Source organism: Orycteropus afer, unplaced genomic scaffold (assembly GCF_000298275.1).
Source record: "Orycteropus afer afer isolate SDZICR_OR568_19922 unplaced genomic scaffold, OryAfe1.0 scaffold00774, whole genome shotgun sequence".
Taxonomy (NCBI): Eukaryota; Metazoa; Chordata; class Mammalia; order Tubulidentata; family Orycteropodidae; genus Orycteropus; species Orycteropus afer.
Genome location: NW_006922361.1, coordinates 545,680 through 557,065, shown reverse-complemented (window position 1 = coordinate 557,065; position 11,386 = coordinate 545,680).

The window sequence follows — 11,386 nt, the reverse complement described above, 5'->3', positions numbered from 1 at the left end:
TCTGCATCCTTTCCTTCAAGGCTCAGGGGTCCAAGATTATCTTCTGTGTCTGTGTTAATTGGTTTCCCTTTTCTTTGTTGAAGAGGGTCTGTGTAATCCTTCTGCCTAGTCCGCCATCTTGCCCCTCCTCCGATTTTTTTCCATTCTATTTCTATTTCATTTATTTCTGCTCAAATCTTTATTATTTTTCTTCTTTTGGTGAGTGTAGGCTTTTTTTTCTGCTCTTTGTCTGATTGTTGAAGATGTTGGGTTAAGGTGTTGGTTTGGGCTCTTTCTTTTATTGTTGTTGTTGTGTGCATCTACTGCTATAACTTGCTTTTGCTGTGTTCCAGAGATTTTGGTATGTTGTGTTTTCATTCTCATTTGATTCAAGGATTTTTTTTTAAGTTCATTTTTTATTTGTTCTATTACCCAGTTGTTTATGAGAAGGATTTTATTTAGTTTCCATCCATGTGCTCTTTTTCTGTTGGTCTTCTTTGTATTGATTTATAATTTTATAGACTTATGATCTGAGAAGATGCTTTGCAGTATTTCAATGTTTTTAAATTTATTGAGGCTTGCTTTTTTGGCCTGCCATTGGGCTATCCTGGAGAATTTTCCATAGTATTGGAGAAGAATGTGTATTTTTCTGTTATTTGGTTGAGTGCTTGGTAGGTATCTGTGAGTTCAAGTTGGTTGATTATATTGTTTGGTTCTTCTGTATCTTTGTTGAGTCTCTTTCCAGTTGTTCTATCTCTTATTTAAAGTGATGTATTAAAGTCCCCAACTATTACTGTGGAGTCATCTCTTTGTTGTTTTAATTCTGTTAAAGTCTGCTTTATGTATTTTGGGGCTCTTTCTTTGGGTGTATAGACATTTATTATGGTTATGTCCTCTTGTTCAATTGATCCTTTAGTCATTACATAATGACTGTCCTTGTCTCTTGTGGTCATTTTTGTCTTAAAGTCTATTTTATCAGAAAGTAATATTGTCACTCGTGCCCTTTTCTGGTTGCCATTTGCTTCATATATCATTTTCCAACCTTTGATTCTTAGTCATTTTTTGTCTTTGTGTCTAAGGTGAGTCTCTTGTAGACAGTGCATTGATGGGTCATGTTTTCTTAGCCAGTCTGCAATTCTCTGTATTTTGAATAGTGCTTTTAATCCATTGACATTCAGTTTAATTATCCACAAGTATGAATTTATTGAGGAGTTCTGGTAGCGTAGTGCCTAAGGAATTTGGCTGCTAACCAAAAGGCTGGTGGTTCAAACCTACCAGCCACTCCTCAGGAGGAAGATTGGACAATCTACTTCCATAGTGATACTGCCTCGGAAATCTAAGGAGGGATCATTGTGAGTTGGATCTGACTTGACAGCAGTGGGTTTTATGAACTTATTGAGGCCCAGGGCTTGAAAGCTGCTTTTTACTTGGGGGTGGCTCTATATTGAGGCCAGGGTCTGGGGTAGGCAGGCCCAGGGTTGGGGCGTGCTTTTTGCTTGGGTGTGGCTCTACATTAAGGCTGAGGCCTGAGGTAGGCAGGCCTAGGGCTCGGGGCTGCTTTTTGCTTGGCTGTGGTTCTATATTAAGGCCAGGGTCTGGAAAGGTGGGCTGGAGGCTGCTTTTTGTTTGAGTGTGGCTCTATATTTAGGCTGGGGCCTGAGGTAGGCTGACCTGGGCTTGGAGGCTGCTTTTCACTTGGGTGTGGCTCTATATTAAAGCCAGGGCCAGAGGCAGGGATGCCCAGGGCTGGTGGCTGCTTTTCACTTGGGTGTGGCTCTATATCAACGCCAGGGCCTGAGGTTGGTGGGCCTGGGGTTTGTAGCCTGCGTTTCACTTGGGGGTGACTCTATATTAAGGCCGGGTTCTGAGGTAGGCAGGCCCAGGGCCCAGGGCTTGGAGGCTGTTTTTTACGTGGGTGTGTCTCTATATTAAGGCCAGGGCCCGAGGTAGGCAGGCCTTGGGCTGGGGGCTGCTTTTCGCTTGGGAGTGGCTCTTTATTAAGGTCAGAGCATGAGGTAGGTGAGCCCGGGCTTGGAGGCTGCTTTTCGTTTGTGGGCAGCTCTATTTTAAGGAAGTTGCCCAAGGTAGGCCGGTGCAGAGGGGAACAACTAAAAGAGATGAACTTCTCTGTCAGTTTGTCATCCTGTGGTGGCTTACATGCTGCAGTAAGGTTGGTGGCTTTGCCACCATGTTGCAAAATGCCAGCAGGGTTACCCATGGTGGATAGGTTTCAGCAGAGCTTCTGGGCTGAGAAAGACTCAGAAGAAGGTAGAGGCCATCCACTTCTCAAACAATTGGCCAGTGGAAACCTTATAAATAGCAGTGAAACACTGTCTGATGTATTACTGGAAAATTTTATGAACAGCCCTGAAACATTGTCCAGTACAATGCCGAAAGATGAGCCCATCAGGTCAGAAGGCACTCAGAATTTGACTGGGGAAGAGCTGAGTCCTCAGAGGAGAGACAACTATAACAAAATGGATAGAGTAAAGCTTTCAGGACCTCCATTTGCTGATGTGGCATGACTCAAAATGAGTGGAAATAGATCCAAACATCCATTAAAAACTGGAAAATGGAATGTATGAAGTATGAATCTAGGAAAATTGGAAGTTGTCAAAAATGAAATGGGATGGACAAAGATCAATATCCTAGGCATTAATGAGCTGAAGTGGACTGGTTTTGGCCATTTTGAATGAGACGACCATATGATCTACTATGCCGGGAATGACAAATTGAAGAGGAATGGTGTGTCATTCATCATCATAAAGACTGTTTCAAGATCTTTTCTGAAGTACAATGCTGTCACTGTTAGGATAATATCCATATGCCTACAAGGAAGACCAGTTGATTCTACTATTATTCAAATTTACACACCAACCACAAAATGCAAAGAATGAGGAAACTGAAGATTTCTACCAACTTCTGCAGTCTGAAATTGACCAAACTTGCAATCAATATGTGTTGAATATCACTGGCGACTGGGATGCAAAGGTTGGAAACAAAAAAGAGTTACCCGTAGTTGGAAAATATGGCCTTGGTGATAGAAATAACGCTGGATATCACATGATAGAATTTTGCAAGACCAATGACTTATTCATTGCGAATACCTTTTTTCAACAACATAACCAACAACTATACACATGGAATTCACCAGATAGAATGCATAGGATTCAGATTGAGTACATCTGTGGCAAGAGGCGATGGAGAAGTTCAGTATCTTCAGCCAAGAGCTGATTGTGGAACAGATCATCAACTGCTCATATGCACTTTCAAGTTTAAGTTGAAGACAATTAAAACACATCCATGAGAGCCAGAATATGACCTTGAATATATCCCTCCTGAACTTAGAGATCATTTAAAGAATAGATTTGATGCATTGAACACCAGTGACTGAAAACCAGAGGAATTGTGGGATGACATCAAGATCATCATCCATGAAGAAAACAAGAAGTCATTAAAAAGATGAGAAAGGAAGAAAAGATCAAAATGGAGATTGGAAGAAACTGAAACATGCCCTTGAGTGGAGAGTAGCTAAAGTAAGTGGAAGAAATGACAAGATGAAAGACCTGAACAGAAGATTTCAAAGAGCAGCTCAAGCAGACAAAGCCAATTGCTATAATGAAATGTGCAAAGACCTGGAGTTAGAAAACAAAAAGGGAAGAATACACTCAGCATTTCTCAAGCTAAAAGAACTGAGAAAAAATTTAAGCCTCGAGTTGCAATATTGAAAGAGTCTTTGGGCAAAATATTGAATGATGCAGGAAGGATCAAAAGAGGATGGAAGGAATACACAGTCACTGTACCAAAAGGAATTTGTCAATGTTCATCCATTTCAGGAGGTGGCATATGTTCAAGAACCAATGGTATTGAAGGAAGACGTTGAAGCTGCACTGAAGGAAGTGGCAAAGTACAAGGCACCAGGAATTGATGGAATACCCATTGAGATGTTTCAACAAACGGATACCCTTCTGGAGGCACTCACTTGGCTATGCCAAGAGAATTGTAAGACAGCTACCTGGCCAACTGACTGGAAGAGATCCATATTTGTACCCATTCCAAATAAATTCCACAGAATGTAGAAATTACCAAACAATATCATTAATATCACATGCAAGTAAAATCTTGCTGAAGATAATTAAAAAATGGTTGCAGCACTATACTGACAGAGAACTTCCAGAAATGCAAGCTGGATTCAGAAGAGGACCATGGAACAAGGGATATCATTGCTGATTTCTGATGGACCTTGGCTGAAAGCAGAGTACCAGAAAGATGTTTACTTATGTTTTATTGACTCTGCAAAAAACATTTGATTATTTGGATCATAACAAATTATGGATAACATTGAGAAGAATGGAAATTCCAGAACACTTCGTTGTACTCATGAGGAATCTGTACACAGATCACGAGGCTGTCATTCCAACAGAACAAGGGGATACTGCCTGCTTCTGAATCAAGAAGGGAGTGCATCAAGGTTGTATCCTTTCACCATATTTATTCAACTTGTATGCTGAGCAAATAATCTAAGAAGCTGGATTATATGAAGAACGTGGCATCAGGCTTGGAGGAAGACTCATTAACAACCTGCAATATGCAGATGACATAACTTTGCTTGCTCAAGGTGAGGGTGATTTGAAGCATTTACTGATGAAGATTAAAGACTACAGTCTGCAGTATGGATTACACCTCAATATAAAGAAAACAAAAATCGTCACAACTTATCCAATGAACAGCTTCATGGTGGATGGAGAAAAGATTGAAGTTGGCAAGGATTTCATATTACTTGATTCTACAATAAACACCAATGGAAGCAGCAGTCAAGACATCAGACAATGTATTGTGTTGGGTAAATCTGCTGCAAAAGACCTCTTTCAAGTGCTGATGAGCAAAGATGTCTCCTTGAAGACTAAGGTGCACCTAACCCAAGCCATGGTGTTTTTGGTCATCTCTTATGCATGTGAGAGCTGGATAATGAACAAGGAAGACTGAAGAAGAGTTGATGCTTTTGAGTTATGGTGTTGGTTGGTTAGAAGAATGCTAAGAGTACCATGGTCTGCTGAAAGGACTAACAAATCTGTCCAAGAAGAAGTGTAGCCAGAATGCTCCTTGGAAATGAGAATGGCCAGACTTTGTCTCACCTACTTTGGTCATGTTGTCAGAAGGAACCATTCCCTGGAGAAAGATATCTTTCTTGGTAAAGTGGAGGGTCAATCAAGAAGGGGAAGGTCCTCAACAAGATGTATAGACACAGTAGCTGCAATGATGGGCTCAGGTATAGCAAGGATCATGAGGCTGGCACAAGACCAGATAGTGTTTCACTCTGCTGTGTGTAGGGTTGCTATGAGTCAGAAATGACTCAATGGCACCTATCACCACCACCACCACCAACAACAATGAATTTATTGATGTCACTTTGTTGTGTTTTTTTATGGTGTTGCTGATTTCTTTGTTCTATATAATTTTCGGTGCTGAGCTCATTTTGTTTATGAATCATGTTATAATTACCTTTGTTGCCACTGTTTTAGTATCTGCTAAATATTTGTGCTTGCCCTTTTAATTTTTATTTTTCTTTAAGGTTACCCTGTGATTTATTATTTTCTTCCCAAGTTTAAAACAATCTGTTCTGTCTTGCAATTGTCTTGACTTCACCATTTAGAAGTTCTATAACTATGGTATTTCTTCCCTCCGGTTCGTAGCTTTCCTTATTTACCAGTTGATGTCCCTGGTTCCCCATTTACAGTCTTGTAAACTTATTTTACCTTGGATACTTCTGTAACTTGGATGGTTTCTGGGTTATGTCATCATGTGTGTTAATGGTTCATTGTTGTTTGCTGTTGTTAGTTCTCTGTCCAAAGGACTCCTGTTAGCATCTCTTGTAAGGTTGGTCTTTTAAAAATCCATTTATCTGGAAATCGCATAATTTCACCCTCATATTTGAGGGATCATTTTGCTGGGTATAAAATTCTTGGTTGGAGATTTTTTTCTTTCAGGGTTTTATATACATCATTCCATCGCCTTCTCACCTGCATGATTTCTGCTGAGATATCAGAGCTTAGTATTGTTGGTTTCCCTTTATACGTAACTTTTTGTTTTTCTCTTGATTTCAGGATTGTTCATGTTTGTTTTTGGTGAGCTTGATTATGATATGTCTTCGAGATTTTCTTTTTGGGTCTATCCTGTTTGGGGTTTGATGAACTTCTTGAATGGATACATTCTTCTCTTTCATCATACCAGGTAAATTCTCTTCCAACAAATCTTCCAATATTTTCTCTTAGGTTTTATTTGTTTCTTCCTGTTCTGGAATTCCAATTACACGTAGGTTATTCCTCTTGATGGTATCCCACATGAATCTTAGGCTTTCTACATTCTGTTTCGATCGTTTGTCTGATTGGTCCCTTAGGAAAGTAGTATTGAGGTATTTGTCTTCAATGCCATTAATTCTGACCTCCATTGATTCAATTTCTACTCCTTTTTTCCTTTAGTGTGTTACCTAGTTTTGAAATCTTAGTATTAATCTTCTGGGTTTCTATCAGTTGTTTTTTGTATCATTTCTAATTTTTTATTTAATTTGTTAATTTCTTCTTGTATTGTTTTCCTAAATTGTTCTAGAGTTTTGTCTCTGTTTTCCTTGATCTCTCAATTTGTTGAATTTACTCAAATATAATTCTTTTGAATTCCTTAACAGGAAGTTCCAATGCTCCTTCTTCCTCCAGGGTGTTTCCTGGGTTTGTATCCTGGTCCCTTGCTTCTGCTATTTTATCTTGCTTCTTCATGTGGGCTGTGATAGTCTGTTATTTTCGAGACATTGCAGTGGTGTTATATTTATGTTTAATTTATGAAAGAGAATGAGAGTGTGTGCACAGATCTCTGTTAGTTGTTCATAAGGAGCAGTTGAAGGTGAGTTGAGCTGGCATTGGCCACCATCTATCATTCATCAGTTGATGCTAAAGAAACATTGGCCCTCAATCAGTGGATGGGGCTGTGGGAAGTGCAGGCATGTTTGAGTTGTGATGGAATAGTTACTGTATTACACTCAGTTAGACAAAAACAATTTTTTTAAAAACCTCCTAAATAAATAAATAAAGGAAGAGAAAAAATTGCATAAACAAACAGGAATAAGCACACACACACACAAAGCAATCAATGAGCAGAATATTTTTCAAAATACCTTAAAAAGGGATGAAAGAAAGATCACGAGAAAAAGTGGAAGTGAAAAAAAAAGTCACAATATCTGGGGAAGGAGGAATGAGAGAAAGGGCAAGAGTGGAAAAATCATAAAGAAAAACATGGACGACTGCAAAAGGGAAAAATAATGTGTGGGAAGAAGCAAAAGAAGGAAAGAAAAAAATAGGGAATCAGCAAAAGGAAAGAGAGAAAACATGAACTAGGGATTGGAAAGAGGAAAAAAAAAAAAAGAAAAAGAGGAAGATAAAAAGAATAAAACCAAAACTTTTGGGAGCGGGGTATGGCACCCAGGCTCTGTCAAGACAAAGACCCGGATGAAATTCCTTCTGGTCAAGACATAGACCCGGATGAAATTCCTTCTGGTCAACAAGGCTGGTGGAGGCAGAGGATGGCCACACCTCTGTTCACCAAGAATGTGTGGGGTATAAGACTAAGAAGGGGAATATCACCCCTTTCCAGTCATCAGCCTCTAGTGCACCTGCCTGTCCTGTCCTTATTAAGTGGAGTCCACTCCTATATCACAATCTAGGAAGAACACCAGTTGCATATATTCAAAATGGTCTCACCCACTGCTTGTGAATATTTCAAAATGATTAAGCCCTCAAGACAGCCTCTGCAGTCCACAGGTCCATTTGCCTCCTTCTTCACTGTTTTCCTCTCTGGTTGCAAGGCACCAATGCAGTTCTTGCCCATGCAGTCTTTAGTGAGTAGAGCTGATTCCCAAGTTGCTACTGGGATATATTCAAAATGGCTGTACTCTCAGGGCAGCTGGCAGTCCACAGCTCCATTTGTCTCCTTATTTGCTGTTTTCATTCTACTAGTTGGTATTTAATACACTTCTTTATCCTTGCCTTCAAAGCTCAGGGTTCCAGGATCATTGTCTGTATCAGTTTCAAATGGTTTTTCATTGCTCTGTTGCAGAAGATCTGTGTAGCCTGTCTGCCTATTCCACCATCTTGTCAGAACTCCTCCCAGTTCTTGGTATGTTCAATATTCTTCACCAATACCACAATACAAATGCATCAGTTCTTCTTTGGTCTTCCTTATTCATTGTCCAGCTTTCACAGGCATATGAGGCTACTGAAACTACCCCGGCTTGAGTCAGGGGCACCTAAATCTTCACAGTGACATCTACACTCTTTAACATTTTGAAGAGGTCTTTGGCAGCAGATTTGCCCAGTGTAGTATGTCAATTGCTGCTGATTCCATGGGCAGTGTTTGTGGACCCAAGTAAAATGAAATCCTTGGCAACTTTAATTTTTTCTCTTATTAGTCCATCTGTGGAGATTTTTGTTTTCTTCATGTTGATGTGTAATCCATATAGAAGGCTAAAAAACAAAACAAAACAAAACAAAAAACCCACATGTTCTTCTTCATATAGTCCAGCTTCTTGGAATATTTGCTCAGTGTATATAAGAATGGTAAAAGGATACAACAACACTGATGTACACCTTTCCTGATTTTAAACCATGCAGTGTCCCCGTGTTCTGTTCCAACAACTGCCTGTTGATTTACATACATGTTCCTCACAAGCACAATTAAGTTTTCTAGAATTCCCATTCTTTGCAATGTTATCCATAATTTGTTATGATCCACATTAAATATTCAGCAAGATATGAAAAATGCTTGGTTATAATACCAACTTAAATCCAAGAACAAAATGAATGAGTAAATGAATAAGAAAATTGTGGTGTATTTACACATTCAGCGGATTTTGACTCAGAGGGAGCTTGTAGGAGAGTGTAAAACTGCCCCATAGAGTTCCCAAGGCAGTCATCTTCAAAGACGCAAACTGCCACAGCTTTCTTTCTCCCAAGGAATGGCTGTTGCTGTTGTTGGTAGATTCCATGGAATTGATTCTGACTCATAGCAGCCTTGTGTACAACAGAATGAAATACTAGTCCTGTGTCATTCTACAATAGTTCCTATGCTTGAGCCCACCCTTGCAGCCATTGTGTCAATCTACCTTGTTGGAGATCTTACCCTTTTTCACTGACCCTCTACCAAGCATGGTATCCTTCTCCAGGATTGGTCCCCTCTGACATGACCAAAGTATAAGAAACAAAGTCTGACTATTTTTACTTCTGAAGACCATTCTGGCTGTACTTCCTCCGAGACAGATTTGTTAACCATCAGACCACTAGAATTCCCTCGTAAAATCCTACTGGCATCCAGCGGATTCCCAGTGCCTCATTATACCGTCTCAGAGCAGCTGGGTAGAATCACCAACCTTTTGGTTAGCAGCTCAAGCTTTCTCCACTGCAACACCAGAGCACCTGTCATAAAGCCAAAAACCAAAAAACACCAGTTTATTGCCATCCAGTTGATTCCGACTCATAACCACTACTATTGGGTTTCCAAGGCCGTAAATCTTTACCGAGGGCCAACCTTCTGGTTAGCAGTCAAATCCTTAGGCACTGAGCCAGACAGCAGTCAACAAATCCAAACTCTAAAGGGAAACCACTGAACCCCACCGTCACTAGGTGGAGCCCTCTTTCCGCCGGAAACGCCATTCCTTTGGCAAGGGGGGGGAGGGGGGCGGGAATCCCAGAAAGCAGAAGCGGAAGTGCGTGTCCTGGCAGGGCACTATGAGCTGTCGCAGTCCAGCTCCAGGGTGAGCTGGGTTTCTGGCTGGTCCAGTACCGGGTGCAGTGCGAGGGTCTGGAGTGTTAGGGCGCTGCTCCCGCTTTCCCGCGCAGTCCCGGCTTCTCGCTCTCCGTGTGCTGCTCCAGAGCCGTTTGGCTTCCGGTAGTCGGGCTGTGCCCCTCCCGCCGCCGCCGCCACCACAGCCCTCTCCGACTGTCCCGCTGTCCCTCCAACTTCAGCCTAGGCCTTGGCTGGTTTCTGCAGGTCTCGGGAGGGGCAGTGGAGGAGGTGGACTGGACCTGCGTCTCTTGGTGCATTAACAGGTAAATGGTGGAGTTGTAGTCGAGCAGTAGTGTGACTCTCACCCCAGCAACGTCATCATCACCGGGAGTTTGTGAGAAATGCAGAGTCACGGGCTTCAAGGGATCCCTGGGTTAGCCCGAGTCTCAATGTCTGGGCTCTTCCCTCGTCCAGGCTGCCGCCCTAGGTTTCTGTGATTCGTCAACGCAGGGCTTTTGTTCAGTGTTGCTTTTATTACAGGAAGGGAGATTATGGTGAGGAATATACCCCTCCTTGATTTCATGTTTTTGAGGATGTTTAATTATTTTTTTAAGGCGCTCTGGTGGCACAGCGGATAAGGCATTTGATTGCTTACCAAAAAGTCAGCAGTCTACTTCTGTAAAGATTTACAGCCTCGGACACCCAGCGGGGATCGCTGTGAGTCAGAATGGACCCGATGGCAGTGAGTTTTGTTGTTTTTTGTCTGGTTTAATGTTTATAGGTATTTGAGATAGAGAAAGAATTTAGGAACCTCAACTGGAACTACATGTATGTAAGTCGTTATTCATCCCAAGTTGAGGAGGAAAATACTTAGAGGCACATTTGTGGGAATTTCTTACTATAAAGCAGACATTTGCGTCATGATTGAGAAACGGCATGTCTAACCCTAGCTGCTGTAAAGTGTGATGTGGCTGAACAAACTTAATAGAGGGGGTGGGCGATTTATGGAAGACACACATCCAGTGTTTGTTCAAGATCAGAAGGAATGGCTGAGACAGAATCTGTGGCATTCGATGCTGGTAGTTCAACCACAAGTTTTTGTTGCCAAAGGACTATGCTTCTTAATAGATTGAAAGCCTCTTGGAGCAAAAGCCATGCATACTTCCAGTGTGAGAGCAGTGGATAGTGGGAATGAAGGTAAAGCATGTAATGAAAAGAATCTTAATACTTGCATAGATCCTGGAGGGTCACCACACTACAGTGTTGCAAAAAACACCTCATCCTTTGTGATCTTACTTTACACTGTACTCTTGCTTAAAGAAATGTGAATTGTGCAACTATCACACAGTTCTAATTTATAGTAAATAATTTTGAACTTGAGGAAGTTTAAATTGAGGAGTAAATGATTTGTGACATCTGTAATGTGACTGGAGAATGTTTCTTTTTGAACCGAAGGGAATAATGTAGAATGAAGGTAATATTTGCACGTCAACTCTATTGAAAGAGCAACAGAAGGATCGCATTTTACATAGAAGAGAACTTAGGAAAAAAATGCATAGACACTAAAGAGTCAAGTAGGATATCCGTAGTGGCACAGATGGTTAGTCTTAATAGCTGCAAGGTTGGTGGCTTGATCCAC